General features: G+C 32.6%; 1 protein-coding gene across 1 annotated transcript in view; it reads left to right on the top strand.

Annotated features, from left to right (window-relative positions):
- The first annotated feature begins 6,829 nt into the window (after positions 1-6,829).
- The window catches only part of LOC139488487 (serine/threonine-protein kinase SBK1-like), a 76,543-nt gene continuing 57,200 nt past the window's right edge, over positions 6,830-26,172 (top strand). Inside the window, exon 1 of the mRNA XM_071274163.1 lies at positions 6,830-6,954. The gene's annotated coding sequence lies outside the window, so the exon portion shown is untranslated. The remainder of the gene's footprint in view (positions 6,955-26,172) is intronic.

Genomic DNA, 26,172 nt, shown 5'->3' with positions numbered 1-26,172 from the left:
TAATATGAAACATGAATGCATGGATTAGTTTTTATCCATGTTTCTTTAACTTTAAAAGTTGAAAGAATATCCCATATTCCAATTTGATATTATTGAGGAATCGAAGAACCTTTAACACAGGATTTTGTCTTTACTTATTCGGGACTACGGAATTTCATTTCTTTATATTCGGGGTTTCGGAATCGGACACCCCCAAACCCTAACCCCTAAATTTATAGATTCTGGAACTAAAATACCACGTATGATGGTGCTTACAGGAAAGCTTAATTCCCTTTTGCAAACAAAACTGTTACTACCAATGCTGCTACCGAATTGCTGATGGAGAAGGAATTGGAAGAAGACATTGATCATTGTGTTGATGATGATGTGCTACCTTTAGAAACACAGACTGCCCTGGATCAACTGAAAACTTGGAAAAGAGCATGCATGAGTGGCGATAGATTGTGCGGTCTTGTCATGCTCCATGTTCATCGCGATAAGGATATCAGCAGACCAAATTATGATTCTGAAACGATTTGATTGAACCGTCCATAGACAAATTTTGAAAACTCTACTGAATCGATGTATGTTCTATGTTTTGGCAGCAGACTCAAATCAGTGATATTTGGATGATTATCTTACATATAAATTTAAATAAATCTGTTAAAAATTTGGTGTTAGTAAAAGTCTTAAAATATGAAAAATTTATATAAAAAGTGTCCAAATTCAAAACAGTATCAAACTCTCTAAAAATGCCTAGAATGCAGGATTTTGCACCATTCATTTCATACTCTCAAAAAAAAAATTTCGCCTCGCTTCGCTCGGCTCAATTATTTTGCCTCACTAAAATAAGATGCCTAGTTACGGCCTTGAGTTACCAGTTGTCTTTCAAAATGCATGTAGTTTCTATCGTTTTTATCTTGATTTATCATTTTTATGTCTTTTCGTAAAGTTAACATTCATTTAAATTATAATACTTACATTTTTTTCTTTTAAAGTGAAGTATATCATCGAGACTTGTTATTTGTTGGAGGTATTGTCGGACTACAAATGTAAATAGTCTTATGACACAGGTATCTGCCTTCATTGTTCGTTGTCAATAAATATAGTCCCTTTTATTTCAGTGTTGGTTTTTTTTGTTGATTTTTTTCTTTGTTCTTTGGGGGATACATTCCAGTATGTACGATCTTATACAGAAGGTCTAATTTTCTGTCAGTATAAACTTACACTAGTAATTCAGAAAAAAAGCGTATGAAGAATAGTTTATCCTTCCTGTTGCGTTATTGTTTTAAAAAAAATACATGTTACATGCATGATGAGAAGTTGAAGAAGCACAGTCATATAAAAAACGTGGTTTTGCATCTACATCTGTCTTTAAATTAGCAACTACTTGTATCACGGTGTATTACAAGAAGGCGGGAGGATGTGCACTATTTAATAGATGCAAAATATTTCATATATCATACATTCTAACATGTACTATATCATGTATATTATAAAAGAAGGTGTACATTTCTGCTGTTTTAAATTGATTATTATAAATGAGAAGTAAATTTTATGAAATCTCTTGTCCTTTCGCTATATAGAATGAAATTCATAACAGTGTAGGTATGGCCATTCATTGACTGGGGAAAATTAGGTGAACGTTCGTCTGTAATGCCCACTGCTCACGACGTACTTATCATAGAAATGTAAACTGTGAGGTCACCAAAGGTTCTAAACGCCTAAATAAAATAATAAAAAATACTAATCAGGAATAACCTTTGTGATTTGAAAATAAAAAAAAATGGCCTTCAACACAGCGATTTGGCTCACACCGAACAGCAAGCTATAAAGGTTGAATACTTAAAATTCTTTACTTGATTTTTTGTTATGGTTTGTCCATCAATTTTCCTAATATGATATCGCACGTTCTTCCAGATTTATTTTTTTTACTTAATTGGCTTTAAAAGTTACAATGCATGTTGTCGTCTGTTTATGTAGTTCATATGTGTTTTTCGTTTCTCGTTGGTTTTCCCGTTTGAATGGTTTTACACTAGTAGTTTTGGGGCCCTCTATAGCTTGCTGTTCGGTGTGAGCCAAGGCTCCGTGTTGCAGGTCGTACCTTGACCTATAATGGTTTACTTTTATGAATTATTACTTGGAAGGAGAGTTGTCTCATTGACACTCATACCACATCTTCCTATATCTATCTATATCTATACATTTTTTTTCAACAAAAGAATACATCACAAGAATATAAGTTTTGTTAGAAACGTGAGAAATTGTGTTGGACTTGAAGATAAGGCAAAGTGACAAATATCTGAAAGAATGAATCGTTTTATGGTATTAAACAAAGAAATCAAATGATTTTTTAATTATCCAGAACTCTTCACAAACAAAACCCACATCTATACAGTGAATAAATAGTAGGCCATTCTTAAATGATCACACCGTAGAAGTAGTTGTGCTCTTAATCAATGAGATATTTTGTGATATAAACCCAACAACTTAATAGTTTTTTTTACAATGGATAAACCTATTTTTTTATTATTATTAGATGATATCATCTCTGAACATTATTATTCTTATAAATGACACGGTTGTACGTGATGATTATAATAAATATTTAAAACAAATTCCTCGGAATGCGTAACAAGTGAATATTTCAATCCCCACTGGAAGGCCTCTGACAGACTGGGTGAGCATAAAATCATAGCCGTTGACAAACAAGTTACAACCTACAAACGTTTTACTGTCGACCACACTGTTATGCAATTAATTCTACTATATACTGTTAAAAGATTATTCAATGTAACACGTATGATGTGAAGTAAAGTTGAAGAAGCACCGTTACTCGAAGTTGAAGAATCACTGTCATATAAAAATGCGCTTTCGTTCCTACATCTGTCCTATTAATTAACAACTATATGTATCACTGTGTATTACAAGAATGAGGGAGGATATGCACGATTTACTAGATTTACAAAACATTTCATATATCATACATTCCAGTATATATGTACGAACTTATACACGAGTGTCTACTTTTCTGTCAGTATAAATTTTCACTAGTAATTGAGAGAAAAAAATGTTTATAGAATAGCTTGCCCTTCCTGTTTAAAGTTCTTGTATGTTACATGTATGATGTGAAGTTGAAGAAACACAGTCATATAAAAAAGTGGTTTTGTTTTTACATCTGTCATTATAATTAGCAACTACATGTTTCAAGATGTATTACAAGAATACGGGAGGATGCGCACGATTTACTAGATACAAAACATTTCATGTATCATACATTCTAAAATGTACGATCTGATACAGGAGGGTCTATATTTCTGTCAGTATACATTTATACTAAAATAATTGAGAAAAAAAGATAGTAGGAAGAATGTCATGTTCGTTCTGCTGCGCATGCTATACTGTTAAAAGTATCTTCCATGTTAAATATATAAGGTGAAGTGAAGTTGAAGAAGCACCGTTATTCGAAGTTGAAGAATCACATATAAAAAAGTGGTTTCATATTAATTAACAAATACATGTATCACGGTATATTACAAGAATGAGGGAGGATGTGCACTGTTTACTAGATGCAAAGTATTTCTGTTTTTTCTATTAATAATAAATGAGACGAAAATTGCATGAAGAATATGTTGTCCTTTCTGTTGCTATACTGTCAAAAGTTTATTTCATGTTACATGTATGATGTATAGTATATAAAAAACGGTTTTGATTCTACATCTGCCATTATAATTAGCAACTACATGTATCACGATGTATTACAAGAATGCGGGAGGATGCGCACTATTTAGTAGATACAAAACATTTCATATATCATGCATTCTGTTATATACAATCTAAATATAGGATGGAGTAAATTTCTGTCAGTACAAATTTACACAAATTAACGAGCAACAAATATGTAATATGAAGACTTTCTTGTCTTTTCTGTTGCTTAACTGTAAAGGGTTTCGTTCCCTTGCTTTTGACGACAAGATCTAAATGTATTTAAATCTTTGGCTTTTCAAAAGATGATGAGATTTCTAAAGACATAAAAAATATCACCAGAAGAATAATCTTTCTCTGCACTTGTTTGGCATCAGAAAGAATATACGGTAAGTGCCCTCTTGAAACAAGATAATGGTTTACCCCATAACTCATACACGTATATAAATATCGTATTCTAGTAACAATTTTTAAATGCCTCCTTTTATAAATGTCTTTTTGCTATTGCTAAACTTTGATAACATTTGAAATAGCTCTTGCTGCCATATAGCCTTTTAGTTCTGATGCGGCGTAAATAGTTATCAAAAGTACCAGGATTATAATTAAATACGCCAGACGCGCGTTTCGTCTACAAATGACCAAATGTCAGATCAAAATTGTTATAAAGCCAAACAAGTACAAAGCTGAAAACCCTTGAGGACCCATAATTCCAAAACGTTGTGCCAAATACGGCTAATGTAATCTATGCCTGGGATACGAAAATCCTGATGTTTTTCGACAAATTTAAAGTTTTGTAAACATGAAATTTATAAAAAGTAAAACAATCACAACTCAATCACTGTATTCAAATCCTAAATATTATTTTACGTCTCAGAAGCTTACCCTCCTGGAACACCTGACATTTTCCCTGGTTTTGTTGGGCTTCGTATTCCTGAGTCGTTAGATTTCTATGTAGTTTTTGAAGACAGGTCTTTTTGTCATTTTTTTTACATTGTTTTTATCTGTTTCTCTTTGATATATGTCTTGTGGTTGTTCATATGGTATCTTCCGCCATATTTTTGTGTTGCTAAATAGTAAACATCTAATGAAAATAATTGCCTGTTGCTTTATTAAAACAATTTTCATTCTATTAAGTAAAGGTGTTTTAATTATTAATACATATTAATCAATTTTGTACTGTTTAATCAATTACAACATAGAATGTACTGATAGACACTCTTAGTTCTGTTTCTATACTTACTTTGTTTAATTAGTGATGTCAGTCTATTTTTATGTAATTGCGCAACAAAACAGTTACCGTTCTTCCTTAACGGATTGTCTATTTTAACATCTTTCATCAAATGTTTATATATATAGTAATTTTACTGTATTTTGCAGGGTATTTTATAACGCAAATAGACGTTTTATTTCTAGGTAGTACTTGAATACAATTTAACAAGTAGTCCATGTAACAGGCTAATAAATCACTGTTTACGAAAATGAATCATCTATCCAGGGATACGAATCACTCAGCCTTCCAGAAATTTCAAATGTTAACTGCTTTCTTTGTTTAATTTTGCTATATCCATTACTGACTTCAGAAGTTGGTGTCAGACCCACATGCTGTATGACTCCAAATACAATAGATATAAGAAGGTGTGGTATGAGTGCCAATGAGACAACTCTCAATCCAAGTCACAATTAGTAAAAGTAAACCATTTTAGGTTATTTATGAAATAATGACGAAGAATAAGCCAGACATGTTTGCCCAGTTATTTTTAGCCACAAACATTAAATAAATAAATAAATGCAAGAAACAACGGAACTTATCGGACTTCATCATGGCATACATTGTACTAGGAATCTTATTATGTCTGTCTAGTTCACGAATCATTGTAAATATAACGGAAATTGATGAGACTGTCAACACAGCGAGAGCTTTAGCGCTATAAAACTAGGTTTAATCCACCATTTTCTACATTTGATAATGCCTGTACCAAGTCAGTTCTTGTCCTTTCGTTTTTGATGTGTTTTGTCATTTGATTTTGACATGTGGTTATGGACTTTCCGATTTGATTTTCCTCTGAGTTCAGTATTTTTGTGATTTTACTTTTAACACCGCGTGTACGGGTGTATTGTATCTGCAATCATAGATAGTAGTCATCGTCAAAACGTAACAATCATGTTACATGCAAGAATGAGTGTGTGATATGTACTTGTATGCAGTTCCCTCTTGAAAAAGGAAAACTGTCATCAATTTAATTTTCATTTGCATAGATGATGATATATAGATCACTGTGTAAATAGTATGCTAAATATTGCCTTATAATTTGTCATTTTTTCTTGAGAACCTGGTGTTATCTTTCCTCATAGAAATAGAAAATAGAAGATAATTATTTGTTATTTTTTCTATTTTCCATGTACGTTCATCTTTTCAGTGTCACTGCAATGTTGCGCTGTAGTAACAAAAATACATTTGCACTTCTGCCTCTTATTTTAGCTTTCATGTATTTGCAGTAACAGATACTAATAATGGAGAAACTAACCGTTTCTGTGGTGAAGCAATCTGTCTCAATTTCCTTAATTGGCAATTTTTTATTTTCGTCGTAAGAAAATGATAAGAATTAAAAGGAATGACATTTACCCCATACAGAGAATTTCTTGATAGCAAAGTTAATTTTATATCGATAGAGACTTCCTATTCTCATAAAGAGGTAGTTTACTTGGCTATTTTTGTCTCTATTCTTATTCTCTAGAATATTCAATAATACCATAATCATAATTAAGTCCTGTCGATATTTTCGTACTTCTTGCTTGTTATATAACACTCCATGTTTCTTCTTCCTGTGTTGTCAGCAATTAATTCTAAGATCTTAAAACGGCATCGGTTATCCGGAAACTACACCTTTTCATGTAGAGATTTTCGATACAAAAACAACAGCGATCTAAATGTAGAAACTGATAGAAGAAGATTGCAGTCTAAACTAGTTGATGCTAAGAATTCTTCAATAAAATATAATTTAAGTTAAGAAAGATATCGATTTTTGCAACCTCTTGTTGCACAGACGGATAATTACGATAACATTTATCCAGTAAGGGGGAAATCTGAAGAAATGGAAGTCTTATTCTAAGCTGCCTTGCTTTGCTCGTGGGTATGTGTACGTATCTTTCGTATCGAAAATCTACAATGCAGAAATAAATAAAAACTATCAGTGTGCATCAGTGAGAAGTTGAAGTTTTGTTGCTGTTATCTCTTTGTTGCTTCACGTGGATACATCATAACGATCATAGGTAAGACTATTTTTAATACTTGTGTAATAATTAGCTTGTGAATAAAAGATCTGATTGATTTTCATCCCTGATGAATGAATGTATCAAATTAATTGATACTATTAGCATTACTAGACATATATGTATATAGATATAGATATTTCTAATCATTGGAAATCCGATGAACAATGTATAATTTGTAGTTGTCACTACGTGACATAGGCTAATAGATAAGTATATATAAATGAATAGGGCGCTCTTAATAGACATGGATTTTTCGGAAGCAGTAACCAACCAATCGAAATGTATGGAACATTTCATTTGATTGGAATTCTAATGAAAATAATGTTTGAAGCGCAAAAAAGAGATGCTCCGGCTATATCAATGCTATTCGATTTTTCACTACAGCTCAACCATAATCAAAAAGTAGCATCTTAAATTTTAAATTAACAGGAGCAGACCCAGCCATTTTTAATAGGGTTTTCCTAACCGAGGATAAAAAGGGGGGTTCCAACTATATTCCCCTATTCAAATGCATTAATTGTCAAAGGGGGGTTCCAACACCTGGATTCCCCCTCTTTTCCAACATGCATCCGCCACTGAAGGAACCATACAAAAGTTCTTTTGAGAAATAGTTCAGGGAACGTTTAAAGTGCAAGGGATAAAACACAAGTCCAAATAAAATACTTACAATCCAATCAAACATTATGATTTGTGTAATGGTTTGTAGATATAGCTTGCAATTTCTTGAGTTAAAAAATGACACAAGTACATTTATATCAACATTTAAACTTCAGAAGAAGAAGGAAAAAAGCTTTGAATTGTTCAACAGATCGTGCACATGTTTGAGAGTAAAATGTTACATGTAAGGAGACATATGACCGTCCTTTATGCACTATAACCTTATCTCGCAATTCTAGATGTCCAGATACCCGTTAATCATTGGGTGTGTACTACGTACATCAAACAGTTGTCTCCGTTTAAAGCCACGGTACTTTTTGTAAGCGAACGTATAAGGTTCTTTAAAGTGTTGCCTCCGAGACTTATTTATACTGAGAATTGTTTGTATTTATAATTGTCAATAAACACCAATATGCAGAACGTCGCGGATCCTGCCATTTACAAAAGGGAGATATCCATCCTGCAATACACCATAAAACGTTAACATTATAATTCTTTTAAAAATAAAAAAAAAAGAGGGCGTTCCAACCTCGGTTGCACTCCCCGAACCCGGATCCGCCATGACATGCACATTGTTTTGTAACCAGAAGGGAATGTAACTCGAGCAAATACACAAAATAGGAAGAATTACTGAAATCGTTGACGTTTTTGTTTCCCTACCGACCCATTCCCTCACTTTATATATATGCCATCTTGAAACTGTTAATCTAATTTTAATTTAGGAGTTACTTTGTGTTAATAGTTCTGACCATCGTCGGATATTAGAAACTACATCTTAAGAATTTTTGGCAAAACAGAAAACAATTAATAAATCAATCAAGAGATCAATCAAAGAGCTAAAAGGAAGAAAATCTTTGCAATGCATTCCAATTCTCCAGAGTACTGACAAGCGTGCTTACATAAGATTTTCAAAAGATTAAATTCTTCATAGAAAGATATCAGGCAATTGGATCTACATTTGTAAGGTTAAGGATAAATGTATGTACTTATTCTACAGTAAATCGATTCTGAAATGTGTATCCCGTTAGAGTTTACAATTATCCGTAATAATCATGAGTTTTGCAGATAATTAAATAATTTCTCAATGTCTTCTTGTCCGTCTTTATATTTTATTAATCTTATTTTTACCTTCATGTTTTGTCTTTTCACCTTGAAATTTATTTATTTTCTTCAAATTCGTTGCCGGTTCCGTAAATGGATGTTATTCTATTATTATATTTAAAAGGTAAAAAACACAAGTGGACATTTTATATACATGTCAATTTCAGAAATAGAAAACTGACAAAGCTGTTCAAAACACAGTACCACTGATAATGACAGAATTATATTGAATAATAATAAATGTTTAAAAAAAAAAAAATTTCAAGAAGACGCTAATATTTTTATTCTCCATGTTGCAAGAGTCTCATGTCGTTTTCTCAGCACAACTCTTTAAAAACAAACCCCCCTTTTTTTCTCTGTATTCTGCAGAACACACTTTTTGAATACATCGTTTCATTTTTTCATCTCCTGTTTTTGCCTTTATGAAATATTTGCCGCTGGACAAAGGTCGACAACACTCAAGCAATCATAACATATAAGCGTACGTGATGGTGTTTTTTCGTTTGCATGGAAACATCTCTTCTTTTAAATGCGAATGATTTATAGATATTTTATCTAAATTGAAAAATTCTGTTTAACATAATATTTATTGTTTGCTTAATATTATGTAACTTTTCATTGATTTTTAAACTATCTTTTGTTACACTAGATGCAAATCCGATGACATAACAGCTTAATACTTCAACGCTACATACCTTGGGTATAAATCAAAATGCAACATCGAAATTAAACATAAACACATTGGCAATAATGGAAACACGCAACATGTTCTTACAATAAAGCTTCTTGTACTGAGATTTTTTACTGTTATTAGATTAAAAGGTCATAAAAAATTAAAGACTTGGCAAAGAATAAGACAAAAAATTATGTTTTGTTTACGTTCACAGAAACTCAGATAACAATCCTAGTAAATGATGTACTGTTCCGCCTCTGTAATTACTTTAGTATCTCTTCGTCTGTCTTAATCAGGTGTTGCTGCCTTAATGATACTGCATAACTTTATAATGAGTCATTTATTTCACCTGTATCTGTAATGTCAGACAATACGTCGATTATAATTGTTTTGGCGGGAAACGTAACGTAATTTTTGGCGGTTTCTGTTACTATTGTAACATAATGGCATCATGCATGTAAACGCAACTCTGCTGGGACTTGTTGGCCCGAAAGATTTCACACTCAATAGAACTGTCACTCATCATGTGTAGTTGACAATAGATACTGCCACTTCTATTTAGTTTATTGCTGGAGTATTTGAAATATTCTCATTGACGAGGAATATTAATATAAATATGAGAAATATATTAAGACCATTTTGAGCTAAAATTTAGTTTATGAGTAAGTTGTATTCAAAATTGAGGATTAATGCACTCCATAGTATACTAATTTAAGATTTCCAGAAAACCAGGGGTTATTTTTAGTGGTACTTCTATTCCTAAGACCTTTTCTTTTCTATATGATTTTAAACATCTGTTGAAAATTGACATGTAGAAAGCTGATACATGTACGATTCAGGATATACCTGGTTTATTTGAAGTTAAACTTAAGGTAAAATATTTAGAAAGCTGTGACAATTGTAAAATTTGGTTGAACAGATAGGGTCTTTTAATTGGTGGTATGACACCTTAAGGTTAATATCTAGCTTCAGCACATGCCCACGATCCCCTTACGCACAACGAATGATACTGGATGGGTCTTTTTGGTGCTTTGAGCTTACCACACCTTTGACAATGAACAACGGATTATGTCACTTCCAAATCAGTTGATATATATATAAAAAATTATACTAATGTATGCAAGTCAAATATATAAAACTGCAAAGAGGTCACAAAAAACCGAGGATCTTGTTGCCAAATATTCTTTTGTGAAGTAGAAAGTAGTCAGAATAACGTGATTAAAAGAGCAAACATGCATATAGTAGTACAAAAAATAAGCCAACTTAATACGCACTTGATTAATGATGACAGAATTTTATTCAAATGCCACTCAGAATTAAAAGTAACCAAAAGCAAATCCATCGTTTTTCTATATTTGCATTATTTAGCCTTCCCACTCCTATATGTTTTGATGTATTATGTCATATAATGAGCTTAACAACTCCTCATTTTCTACTAATTCATTATTTCTATTTTTACGTCATTGAATGAAGAACACGATGCGAGAACTATTCGGAAGATTATACCAAATTAGACTCGCAACTGTTCATAAATCCATCAGTGAACTGATTGTGTTTTGTACAGTGATGTTTTATTAGTACCGGTGATGCGTTATTGATTACGAAACACAGACATCACTTGGAAACATAATGCGACATTGTTCACTCGTTTGAAAATTCTTGGATATATTTTGTATTCCCAGTTATTTATCTTCTTATATTCACATTGAGATTAATTCTATATATCGGCAACGTGTGCCAAAAGTTTAATCGAAACCAGTCTAAACACATGATTAATATGGGTAGTGATTCTTACATACAAACAAATGTGTGAATTTGATTTCAGTTGCGATGCCGATAAAATTAAAGTGTAACAGATTACCTTCCCACAAATAGACGATAGCACATAGAGAGAATGGCATATACAATTTATATAAAAATAAGAAGATGTGGTATGATTGCCAATGAGACAACTCTCAACAAGAAACTAAATGACACATACATTAACAACTAGACTAAGTGTTATTCACAACAGACACACGTCAATATTATAATAAGTCATTTCAGTCGGCCTAAAACCCCGAGCAATGCATGAACCGACAAAGATAACATGTAAGTGCACTCAGTCTGTCTATTAAAGCACTCATAAATGATTTAGTTATTTTCAAGTCGTTGTTTCGCATTTATTGTGAATCTAAGTAACATGTCTGAGAATATCAGATTTTGCTGTAAATTGTTTTCTTATCTAAAATCTCAGTTTCTAATCATATGTCACAATTCATATCCTTTCCGGTAATTATTGACTTGATAGAGAAGAAATTGAAAACATAAATATATTTTGAAATGATTTACGTTCAATCGAACTCACACATCAGCAATTTTATTCATTTTAGTTGTAGTACTGATACCAACCGTCTCTATTCCTCGGTTGAACTATAAATGAATAGCTAGAAACCTTTGTTAAGGTTTATAATTCTTAAGGAATGAAAACAATATCTCTCTTAGTAAAATAATTTGCAACACTTGAAATCTTGACGTCACACAACAATCTCGTTTTCGTTGAGTTGTCAGACATTTTCTCTTACCGTAGTGACATCAACATTTTACAGAAACTCTTGGGATGTGAAGTAATGGCGGACAAGTAACAATTAAGGTGACTGAAACGATCGAAAATGGAATTATTTTGTTTAAACGCATGCAGAGTTTGGATGGTCTAGTTAAATGGTTTGTTGTAATTTAAAACCATTCAGTTTATAGTTTTTTTCCCCTTTGCATGCATCAATATAAATTTATCTATCACGGCGTTATGTCGTCAACTATGATGATCCCGTTTTGATAATTCTGACTTTGGCTCTCCATTATTGTCATAACAGTTTGAAACCAACGTTGTTGTACACGAACTTATTAAGTCCTCTACCGGCATGGTGGTGAAAAATAAATACATTATTTCTATAATGAAAAAACTCAAATGCATTCGAATAATTCAACATATTGATTCGGTAAAATATAATATTACAGTATCAATAAACACATCATAGATACCAAGCCTAATTTTTGTTATCACCAAACAAACATCTTGCCTACAAAAGCCCCCCCCCCCCCCCCCTTTCCCTCAGCGACGCCCGTAAGTACAAAATAAAAAAGTCCAAACAAAAAAAGTCATAATCTGAGAGCAACTGAAGAGCCAAAATGTTGAAAGGCGTATACACACAGTTAAAATCCTAAATTAAGGATTTGTTACAAAACGGTTTGTAATTGTCAAACATTTATACTGTTGAGGAATTTCTGTAAAGAAACATTAAAAATATAAGAGATACTAAAAGTACACCAAAAGTTAGAGTTTTCCCTAGATTTAGCGATCTTAAGAATACAGTATTGTGATATTACTAGACATATTAAAGATTTTCTTATAAACACTAATTTGAAGTATATTAACTCCCTTTGATGATATAATTTCTGCGAAGCTCCGATTATCTAGGTATATCAGTTTAAATAAAATAGATATAATGAGATTTTTTTTACGCATTAGCCTTCAACCATTACTTGGTTTACAAAATGTTCATATGATGAAATCATAATCTTTCAGTCAGTTTAATTGAAGTCTGGAGCTGGCATGTCAGTTAACTGCTAGTAGTCTGTTGTTATTTATGTATTATTGTCATTTTGTTTATTTTCTTTGGTTACATCTTCTGACATCAGACTCGGATTTCTCTTGAACTGAATTTTAATGTGCGTATTGTTATGCGTTTACTTTACTACATTGGTTAGAGGTATAGGGGGAGGGTTGAGATCTCACCCCGCCGCATTTTTGCGCCTGTCCCAAGTCAGGAGCCTCTGGCCTTTGTTAGTCTTGTATTATTTTAATTTTAGTTTCTTGTGTACAATTTGGAAATTAGTATGGCGTTCATTATCACTGGACTAGTATATATTTGTTTAGGGGCCAGCTGAAGACGCCTCCGGGTGCGGGAATTTCTCGCTACATTGAAGACCTGTTGGTGACCCTCTGCTGTTGTTTTTTATTTGGTCGGGTTGTTGTCTCTTTGACACATTCCCCATTTCCATTCTCAATTTTATCAGATATTCGACAATAGATGGCCACTGTCATTTATACAATGGCAATCATCTTAAGAGATCACGAAAACTCAGACTGAATGAAATTTACACCTACCAGAAGATAGTAGTCTGTAAAATCTGTAAAACACATACCAAGTATGCATTTGAGTCAAGTTTACAAGAATTCTACTGGTACTTAAAAATATATTGCTGTCGTCTGCATGGATTATTGTTTTCTGGAACAGGACAGATATATAATCTAATAGATAAATCATTATATAATAGTCTAAGTCATGAAGATAAGAAAACGGTCATTGAGGTTGCCTAGGGAATTACCATGTTAATCGATGAAGTAAAGTATGACATTTGTAGTTCGGCATATAACTTGTTCAAATTTCGTTAAGCTTAATATAGACATTGAAAATTCGAAAATCATATATATTAAGAAGGCAAATATATGTTGATAATGATTTGTTTTTGGTTCATCGATCTTTTATAACATTCTTTGTCAAAATGTCATGTTTGTGTCTTTATAAAAGATATGTGAGCGGAATTATTTGAACAAACATAATTAAAACAGCACAACTGAACAGTCACATCTGTTTACTGTGTGTCACAATAACATTAAAAGAAACGAAAAGCTCAACAAAATTGTGTTTTCCGCTTTTGTAAAGTACGATAAATATAAATACTGAGATTCAAAATCTATATCCTTATTTTGATATATGTTATGCACTTTCGACATCTAAATTTTGTCAGATCTATGTATTTTATTCAGATTATGGCTGTCCAAGGCTATATAATAAAAATATACACAAAATGTAACTTTCAAGCAAGAAGAAAGTGAAAAGCTAAATGATACAGATAAAATTGTTGATTAAAAAAAGTAGGAACCAATATAACTTGTACATGTCTACTTCATTTGACAAACGGATGTAAAAAATAAGTAAATTTCAAGATATTTTTTATTAATAGCTACGCGGTTCTAAATTAGACACCAGTATTAGACAAATCTGACACTAAATAGACAATTTAAGTCATTAAGAATTTTATAAATCTGCTGAAATATTCCATTAATGCACTTGAAGATAGATGCTGATTGAAGTATAGAAACGACAAATTCGTGTTGTAAAAGGAAGTACTTTATTTGTAAGCTCATACGAAGGACGCGAAAGATTATTACCTTTAATTGGAATAATGGACTCTTAAGTTGTGATGATTTCATAAGCTCCATATTCAGAACAGTTTAAAACATGCATTTTACTTTATCTGGAGAGGTATAATATTATCAACATTTATAATAAACTATGGAATCTGTTTATCTGTTTTTGTAAATGACCCATGACTTAGGTGTTTGTTTTTTTTTGTATGGTCTATTAATTTTTTTTGCATCATGACTTCGAAGTAGTGAACACAGGCAGCAAGTCGCAAAGTCAACAGGGTTCATTTCAGTACTGTCAATTTCAGTTGATATACTGCTGTAGATATTTTCTCTGATTATTAAAATAAATCATAGGGAAAAGTAAGTCTACTTAGACATATAATTCTAGATAATTTTTTCGATGAATGGAAGGATGCATTATCAGCATACATTTATATACTAGTAACTAATAATATAAACGATGTACTCAGTCATTTTATGGTAGTTAAAGCTTTAGTAGATAATAATCTAAGCGATAAATTGTTATAATTGTACAATAACAGCTAAAGAGCAATTTTCTTTTCTGGACCAATGGGTGCAATGAACACCAGTACACTCAGAGATTATTCAACTATACTTTGACGGTGTAGGTATATTGTCTAAGTGGTAAACGTATAACATGTTTCAAAAGTAGCTAAAACCTTTTCCAGCTCAATAGAGAAATAAAAAATAATTGAACCTTATATATATTAAAAATTCAAGTATATAGTACGAGTGCTAATTCTATTTTTGAAACGATCATCCATGGCATTTTTTGTGGTAATTGGAGGTTTTGATGTATTTAAATGGGTCTTTTTGGGAATTGTTGAACTAGCATAATTCAAAAGGCACAACTGAGCAAGCATACATGTTTACAGTGTAACAATAATATCAAAAGAAAAGAAAACCTCGACAAACCAATATAGCTTTTACATGTCTACTTCATTTGACAAACGGATGTAAAAAAATAAGTAAATTTCAAGATATTTTTTATTAATAGCTACGCGGTTCTAAATTAGACACAAATATTAGACAAATCTGACATACAGACAATTTACGTCATTAAGAATTTTATGAATCTGCTGAAATATTCCATTAATGCGCTTGAATATATATGCTGATTGAAGTATAGAACGACACATTCATGTTGTAAAAGGAAGTACTTCCTTTTGTAAGCTCATACGAAGGACACGAAAGATTATTAATTTTAATTGGGATAATGGACTCTTAAGTTGTGATGATTTTATAAGCTCCATATTCAGAACAGGTTTAAAACATGCATGTTACTTTATCTGGAGAGATAGAATATCATCAACATTTATAATAAACTAATGAATCGTTAATTTGTTTTTATGATGACCATAATTAAGGTATTTTTTTTTTTTTTGTATGGTCTATTGAAAAAATTGACTGAAAGAGCATTTTTGCAGTCGTGACTTCGAAGTAATGGACACAGGCATCATGTCGCAAAGTCAACAAGGTTCACTTCAGTACTGTCCATTTCAGTTGATTGACTGCTGTAGATATTTGCTCTGATTATTGAAATAATTCATAGACAAACGTTAGTCTACTTAGAGATATAAATCCAAATAGTTTTGCCGTTGAATTGAAGGATGCATTATCAGCGATATATATATACATTTATATATCATTAATAGCAAGGATGCACTCAGTCATTTTCTTAATGGTTGTTAAAATAATCTTAGTGGTAAACTGTTTTCCCAGGTACAATACAGGTGACAGCTTAAGAGAAAGTACTTTTCTTGAACAAGGTGAAATGAACATCGGTACACTTTGATATAATTCAAGGATACGATGACAGCCACGATGAATTGTATAAGTGGCGACAACCTTTTTAAAAAGGTTACGATGTCGACTAGAAGACAACCGACTAGATGTCGTTACAGATTATGATTTTTCATGACTTCCCTAGACACGAATTTCACTTCTATACATTTTCGTGAAAGTCAAGTCAAATGTTATTATTCTTTCGTCCTTAGTTCAATAAAAGTTATGTTTTTATGAGCTGCATATCATAAGGTACCTTTTGGTGATTTCACATTCTCAAATAGAGTTTACTGGCACTGCAACAGTAACTTTTTTGTTGGGTTCGTGTTACTTAGTCGTCAGTTTTCTATGTTGTGTCATTTGTACTATTACATATATTTGTCTGATTGTCTTTTTCGTTTTTAGCCATGGCGTTGTCAGTTTGTTTTCGATCTATATGTTTGACTGTCCTTCTGGTTTGTCTCGCCCCTTTTTAATCTCTTAACCATCAGATAATTCAGAATAATATGAATTTTGTTGCTTAAATGGCAAGTTACAATTCTCTGATAGTATTTTAGTCAGTATAAATTATAATGGATTCAAAAAAGTCCAGAGAATGCAGTAACGCCAATGGAAAGAGTGGACAAGATTCAGATTTTCTTTTAATTCGTCTTTTTTTTTATTATTAAAAGCAACAATAAAATCATACTTTGCATATCCTTGTCCATTTAAGCAAAACAAGTATGTTTGGGACTTATTGGCTTGAGTTACTGTAATAGTTTAATGGTGCAGCAAAAGTACAACAGATATTTTTGTGAAGTACGTGTGAATGCATTGATATAATTATAGCTTCTATGAAATGGCCATTTGAATTTGAAGAAAGAAGTGGGTTTAGTTGCTATAATGACAAATTTAAATCCAACAAAGCTATTATAATCTCAATATTATATAATATAATATGCCTCTCAGAATTAAAAGTAACAATTACAAATCCATCGTCATTCTTTACTTGTATTATTTGGCCTTCCCACTCCCATATGTTTTGATGTAATATGTCATATGAGCTTAACAACTTCTTATTTCGTTATTTTTTACTTATTCATTATTTCTATTTTTACGTCATTCAATGAAGAACATGTTGCGAGAACTAATCGGACGATTATACCAAATGAGACTCGCAACTGTTCATAAATTCATCAACAACAAACTATACCGAAAGTATAATCAAAACCAGGCTAAACATATGATTAAAATGAGTAGTGATTCTTAAAAAAAGACTTTTTTGATTTTTGAAATTTGATTTCAGTTATGATGCCGATAGAATTATGAGTGAAACAGAACCCTTTCCGAGAAATAAACGATAGCACATATATGCAAAGAAAAATACACGATATAACGTCTATATAAAAATAAGAAGATGTGGTATGATTGCCTATGAGACAACTTCCCACGAGAGACCAAATGAGACATAAATTAAAAACTAGTGTGTTTATTTTAAACACTTTCTGAGAGAAGACAACTACAAAATGAAGCAGATTGATTGCATTGGTTCCTTCGTCTTTCCTCGGCTGCTGACGAGAATTTGGTTACAAGAGAACAAAATTGTATATTCATTGCAAGAAAAAGTTGAATATGAACTGTTATTTGCAAAGTATTGAATTCATCATATATGCGAACATTTTGAAATCTTTTGTTGTTACACAGATGTGACAAAAAATATTTAAGTTGATTGTTATAAAGATTGACATACTAGTAATCGAAATATATATATATTGAAATAAAATCAATTAAAATTCTCGAAATCCCTTTTTGATTAAAGATGGCTTTTTTTGGTCGTCGGTCATGATCATGATGTTAAGTCTCCATTTCTTATTGATGTGGTTGCATAAAATATTTATATTTTATGTGTGGCCTCACAAGTATTTTATAGATATCTTATACAAAGCGTTGAATTTGTGTCCAGGTCACAAAACAACAGAACCATTTCAATATTATAATAAGTCATTTCCAGTCGGATGAAAACCCTGAGCAATGCATGAACCAACTGGGATTACATATAAGAAGTCCTTTCTATTAAAGAACTCATACTCATTTAGTGAATTAATTTTTTTCCAGTCGTCGTTTCGCATTTATTGTGAATTACCGAAACATGTCTAAAAATATTAGATTTTGCTGTAAATTGTTTTGCTATCTAAGTCTGAGTTTTAATTATATGTCACATTTTATTTCCTTTCCGGTAAATATTGACTGATAGAGATAAAATTGAAGAAAAAAATAAGTACATTTTGAAATGATTTACGTACAATCGAACTCATTTATCAGCAATCCTATTCATTTTAGTTGTAGTACTGACATCACTGTCTCTTTCCTTCGGTTGAACTATATATAAATAGCTAGCACTCTTTGTTAAGGTTTATAATTCTTAAGGAATGAAAACAATATCTCACTTAGTAAACTCAATTTGCAACACTTGAACTATTGACGTTAGTCAACAATCTAGCGCGTTTTCTTTGAGACATTTTCTTTAGCCGTAGTGATATCAAAATTTAACGGAAACATCTGTGATGTGAAGTTATGGCGGACAAATAACAATAATGTATATTGAGGATACAGAAACATTTTTTAATCACGCATCGAAAATGACATTCTTTTGTTTAAACTGATGCAGATTTTGAATGTGCTGGTATATTGGTCTGTTGTAAAATTATAGCATTCATTTTGTAGTTCTATCCCCTTGCATGCATCAAATGTTCCTATCACGGCTTTATGACGTCAAATATGTTGATCCGGTTTTAATAATTCTGACCTGGACTAGTCATCTTGTCATATAGTTTTGACCTAACGTTGTTTAGTTTTACACGAACTTATTAAGTACTCTTCCGGCTTGGTGGTGAAACAAAGAATACATTATTTCTATAATGAAAAAACTCAATTGCATTAGGATAATTTAACATATTGTTTCGGTAAAATATAATATTGCAGTATCAATAAACACATCATAGATACCAAGCCTAAAACTTTACTTACCAGACGTGCATCTTGCCTACGACCCTCCAGCGAAACTACAAAATGAAAAAAGTCCAAACAAAGTCTTAATCTGAGAGCAACTGAGGACCCAAAATGTTGAAAGGCGTAAACAAAGTTAAAATGATAAATTAAGGATTTGTTACAAGACGGTTTGTTATTGTCAAACATTTATACTGTTGATGAATTTCTGTAAAGAAACATTAGAAATATAAGAGATACTAAAAGTAGACCAAAAGATGGAGCTTTACCTAAAAAATTCGGTATTGTGATATTACAAGACATATGCAAGATTTTCTTATAAACACTAATTTGGTGTATATTAACTCCCTTTGATGATATAGTTTCTGCGGAGCCCTGATTATCTAGGTATATCAGTTTAAATAAAATAGATATAATGAGAATTATGTTACGCATTAGCCTTCAACCATTACTTAGTCTACAAAAATGTATTAGATGATCGATAATAGATGGCAACTGTCATTTCTACAATCATCTTAAGAGATCATATAAACTCAGACGGAATGCAATAAACACCTACCAGAAGAAAGTGGTCTGTAAAATCTGTAAAACACATACCAAGTATGCATTTGAGGCCGGTGTAATATCCTAACTTTAATATTGATCCGGAATATATGTCCGTCATTTCATTCCGTATGTTACTATGTACAATGTTTAACACAGTTATCTACCTTGATTAAAGTATCAGAAATCCAGCATGGTTTGCGTCTTTATAAACAAAGACATCTACAATACAATACATAAAATACCCTTGTAACAATACGCCATCGCCTTACAGATCACATTATAATATTGATCCGGAATATATGTCCGTCATTTCATTCCGTATGTTACTATGTACAATGTTTAACACAGTTATCTACCTTGATTAAAGTATCAGAAATCCAGCATGGTTTGCGTCTTTATAAACAAAGACATCTACAATACAATACATAAAATACCCTTGTAACAATACGCCATCGCCTTACAGATCATTTCATTGGCGACGAGAAAATGGCAGCTTTTAATTTACCCGCATTTCCTTCCTTTGATATTGAAACAGACAAATCAAGCGCAGGTCCTCGTTGGGAAAAATGGGTTGAACGCCTGGAAAACCTCTTCATTGGTCTGGATATCGACGATGAAGATAGAAAACGTGCCTTATTATTGCATTATGCTGGGGAAAGGGTCTATGATATATACGATGCCGAGAAAAAGCAAACATTAGCCACGTATGATGCAACAAAGAAAGTACTGAAAGACTATTTTGACCCCAAGAAGAACATACAAATGGAAATATATAAATTCCGTTGCTATAAACAATTAGATGGTCAATCATTAGACGAGTTTGTTACCGAATTACGGAAGTTATCCAAAAATTGCAAATTTGCCAACATAGACAGTGAAATTCTCACACAAGTCATTCAAAACTGTAAATCAAACAGGCTCAGACGAAGAGCTCTGAGGGAACCTGACAAGACACTTGATGACATATTGGCAACTGGAAGGGCGCTTGAGATGGCAGATTCACAAGCTCTAACTATGGAACGCGAAACCATAAATAAAGTACAATCTACACACCGTACCGCCCAAAGACAACCACAAAAGCAAAACAACCAAAGAAATAACACAAAGCCACAATACCGTAATGATTATTCTAAACAACACAAACAAACATGTCGTAACTGTGGTGGACAGTACCCGCATACAAATGAATGCCCAGCTAAAGGGAAAAAATGCAACCATTGCAGTAAACTTAATCATTTCAGCAAAGTATGTAGACAGAGGCACAATCCAAGACAAGAAAAAGTTAGAGAGATTCAAGATAACACGAACAATAATAACTATGAATCAAGTAGTGATGAAGAATATGCATATCATATCAGCATGATTACCCCATCACAAGAACATGTAAGTGTAGTTGGTTCAAAAACACCAAGAGTAAACATTCGCATAAATGACAAACATTGTAACTTTCTTCTAGACACTGGTGCAACAGTTAACCTTCTTGACCAGAAAACATATCACAAGATAGGAGCACCTAAGATGAAAAAGGGCAATAATCCAAATTTATTACCGTATGGAGGAAGTGATCCATTAAAGGTCATGGGTCAATGTCAGCTGAGTGTCGAGACAAAAAGTACAATTGACTGTGACACTTTCTTCGTAGTTGAAGGAAATCATGGAGCTTTATTAGGATATCCATTTGCAAGCAAGCTAGGGCTTGTAAAGATAATAAACCAAATTACAGATCCTAAAGAAAAATATCCAAAATTATTTCAAGGCATAGGCAAATACAAGGGAAAACCAATCAAATTGCACATCAATGAAGATGTGAAACCAGTAGCGCAGAGACACCGCAGGACACCATTTCACCTTCGTGATAAGGTTGAAAAAGAACTGAAAAAATTACAAGAGCAAGATATCATTGAGAAAATAGAAGATACACCTACACCTTGGGTATCACCGATAGTGACCCCACCCAAGAAAAACCCAGATGAAATTAGACTGTGTGTTGATATGCGTCAGCCAAATAAGGCCATATCTCGTGAACGTCATCTTTTACCAACTATAGATGAACTTATACATGACTTAACTGGAGCGAAACTCTTCACAAAGCTGGACCTACGGTCAGGATATCACCAGCTGGAACTCCATCCTTCGTCTCGTTACATAACAACATTTAGTACACATGCAGGTTTATTTCGCTACAAACGTCTCAATTTTGGCATATCGTCAGCGTCCGAAATTTTCCAAGAAGTAACACGCAACGTTATAAGTGGTATACCTGGAGTTAAAAACATTTCAGACGACATAATCATATATGGCAGATCACAAGCAGAACATGATAAAGCGTTAGATGCCACATTCAAGAGATTACTTGAAAACGGACTAACTTTAAATCTTGAAAAGTGTGAGTTCAATAAAGATCAAGTAGTGTTCTTTGGAGTCACATTTTCGAAAGAAGGCATTTCGCCAGATCCAAAGAAGGTTAGCGCAATCAAAGACATGTCTCCACCGAAAAATGTACCAGAACTACGTAGCTTTCTAGGTATGACTACATACTCATCTAGATTCATACAGAATTATGCAACATTATGTGAGCCGTTAAGAAGACTAACACGCCAAGATACAAACTGGAACTGGGACTCTGAACAAGAAGCAGCTTTCGAAAAATTGAAATGTGAACTATCTAGTGACACTGTCATAACATATTATAATCCAAAACATGAGATTGATATTTTAGTAGATGCCAGTCCTGTTGGGCTTGGGGCAATAATGTCACAAGAAGGAAAAACTGTAGCTTATGCAAGCAGGAGTCTTACTGACACGGAAACAAGGTACAGCCAAACTGAACGAGAAGCTCTGGCTATTGTTTGGGCATGTGAACACTTTGATATGTATATAAGAGGTGCACCAAACGTGAACATTATAACCGATCACTAGCCACTAGAGCGTATTTGGCAGAAACCAAAGCCACCACTGAGAATTGAACGTTGGGGTTTGAGATTACAACCTTACAAACTTAAGATAACATATCAACCCGGAAGTGAAAATCCGGCAGATTTTATGTCAAGACATCCATCAGACAACCCTGTCAAATCCCGGGAACAATCTATAGCAGAACAGTATGTGAGATTTGTTATGTCTGAAGCAGTCCCTCGTGCAATGACACTTGATGAAGTTAAAATGGCTTCTTCAAAGGATAAAACTATTCAAAAGGCAATAGAATTCGTAAGAACTGGACAATGGTTTAAAATCAAAAACATAACAGATCTGGAAATTGACATTGAGGAATTACAAGCATTAAGGAGCATCAGTGGTGAACTCGTAACCTATGGTGACACTATTTTACTCAGAGACAATCGTATTGTACTCCCATCTGAACTCCGTGTGCGAGCTGTTAACATTGCGCATGAAGGTCATCAGGGTATCACAAAAACTAAAGCATTCTTACGTTCCAAGATATGGTTTCCAGGACTTAACGACAGAGTTGATAATGCAATTAAAGACTGTTCAGCATGTCAATCTGTTACACACACCAAAAGAATTGAACCGTTAAGAATGTCTGAATTGCCAGAAAAGCCATGGGCAAATTTGAGTGCTGATTTTTGTGGTCCATTACCTAGCGGAGACCTCTTATTCGTTATTACAGATGAATATTCACGTTATCCAGTAGTTGAAGTAATAAAATCAGACTCTGCTTCAACTGTTATTCCTGTTTTGGACAAAGTTATATCTACTTTTGGAATTCCTAAAGTAATCAAAACAGGTAATGGTCCTCCGTTTAACTCTCATGCATTCAGACAATATGCTGAGAATACTGGATTTGAACACCGACGTGTAACACCATTATGGCCGCGTGCCAATGCTCAGGCCGAAGCATTCAACAAACCTATGATGAAGACAATTAAAGCAGCTCATGTAGAGAGAAAAAGCTGGAAACAAGAACTATTTAAATTTCTCCGACAATTTAGAGCAACGCCACACACAAGCACAGGTTACCCGCCGTTTCAGTTATTATTCAACCGGGAACCAGTTACTAAACTTCCACAAGTGAACAAACCAAACAGTACCAACAAACAAATGGATGAAAATGCAAGACAGAATGATGAAAGTGAAAAATGCAAAATGAAAAAACAATTTGATGAGAGAAATCATGCAAAGCCAAGTAATATTGAAATAGGAAATTACGTGTTGAGGAAGACCGATCGTAAAGAAAACAAACTTACACCAGCATACGAACCAAATCCGTATAATGTTATGAACAAGAAAGGAAGTATGATCACCGCTACAAATGGCGAGAAAGTAGTTACTCGAAACTCATCAAAATTCAAGAAAGTGAACCGTCCACCGATCCACAATGATGATGAAATTGAAGAACAATTTGAAAATATAATACCGTCAAATATTCAAGATCAACCACCTTCCTCAGGAACGGAACAACAGTCAACTATTCCGCAACAAAGTGAAAGACCAGTGCGACAAAAACATGTTCCTAAATATTTGGAAGACTATGTGCGTTAATTCTAATCAAACCATTGAAATTTATTGCGTGTGCATGGGGCATAATAATCCCCTATAATTATATCAGTGAAGTCAGTGAATGGGGCATAATAATCCCCTAGATTAGTGAAAGAGTAAAAAAGGCTCAAAGTTTCATAAAATATGTTTTGTTGATTATATTTAGTATCATTTAGAATAGTATAGTAGTGAACTAGACATTAGTTTGTTAGCAATCAATCTGTGGATTCTAGTCAAGAAACTCTAGTCAGAACATTTGAACTTTATACGATAGAAAATTTGAAATCCATTTTTATGACAATCATAGACTTCATTTCATTCTTTTGATAGATAATTTCAACGACAACGAAAATGTTTAATGTTTAATATTTCAATTACTTTAAATGAAAATTATTTCTTTATCTAAGTTGAGGAGGGATGTAATATCCTAACTTTAATATTGATCCGGAATATATGTCCGTCATTTCATTCCGTATGTTACTATGTACAATGTTTAACACAGTTATCTACCTTGATTAAAGTATCAGAAATCCAGCATGGTTTGCGTCTTTATAAACAAAGACATCTACAATACAATACATAAAATACCCTTGTAACAATACGCCATCGCCTTACAGATCATTTCAGCCGGTTTACAAGATTTCTACTGGTACTTAAAGATATATTGCTGTCGTCTGCATGGATTATTGTTTTCGTGAACAGGACATATATATCATTTAAAAGATAAATCATTATATAATAGTCTAGGTCATGAAGATAAGAAAACGGTCATTAAGGTTGCCTAGGGAATTACCATGTTAATCGATGAAGTAAAGTATGACATTTGTATTTCGGCATATAATTTGTTCAAATTTCGTTAAGTTTAATATAGAAATTGAAAATTCGAAAATCATATATATTAAAAAGGGAGGCAAATATATGTTGATAATGATTTGTTTTTGGTTCATCGATCTTTTATAACATTCTTTGTCAAAATGTCATGTATTGTGGCTTTTTAAAGGATATGTGAGCGGAATTATTTGAACAAACATAATTCAAACAGCACAACTGAACAATCACATCTGTTTACTGTGTGTCACAATAACATTAAAAGAAACGAAAAGCTCAACAAAATTGTTTTCCGTTTTTGTAAAGTACGATAAATATAAATACTGAGTTTCAAAATCTATATCCTTATTTTGATATAAATTATGCACTTTCGACATCTAAATTTTGTCAGATCTATGTATTTTTTTCAGATTATGGCTGTCCAAGGCTTTATTATAAAAATATACACAAAATGTAATTTTCAAGTAAGAAGAAAGTAAAAGGTTAAATGATACAGATACAAGAGTTGCTAAAAAAAATAAGAACCAATATAGCTTCTACATGTCTACTTCATTTGACAAACGGATGTAAAAAATAAGTAAATTTCCAGATATTTTTTGTTAATAGCTACGCGGTTCTAAATTAGACACCAGTATTAGACAAATCTGACACTTAACAGACAATTTACGTCATTAAGAATTTTATAAATCTGCTGAAATATTCCATTAATGCACTTGAATATAGATGCTGATTGAAGTATAGAAACGACACATTCGTGTTGTAAAAGGAAGTACTTCCTTTTGTAAGCTCATAAGAAGGACGGGAAAGATTATTACTTTTAATTGGAATAATGGACTCGTTAAGTTGTGATGATTTCATAAGCTCCATATTCAGAACAGGTTTAAAACATGCATTTTACTGTATCTGGAGAGGTATAATATTATCAACA

The sequence above is a fragment of the Mytilus edulis genome, chromosome 9 (assembly GCF_963676685.1).
Source record: "Mytilus edulis chromosome 9, xbMytEdul2.2, whole genome shotgun sequence".
Classification (NCBI taxonomy): domain Eukaryota; kingdom Metazoa; phylum Mollusca; class Bivalvia; order Mytilida; family Mytilidae; genus Mytilus; species Mytilus edulis.
The sequence above is the reverse complement of the archived record's forward strand: the minus strand, read 5'-3'. Positions and strand labels throughout refer to the sequence as shown.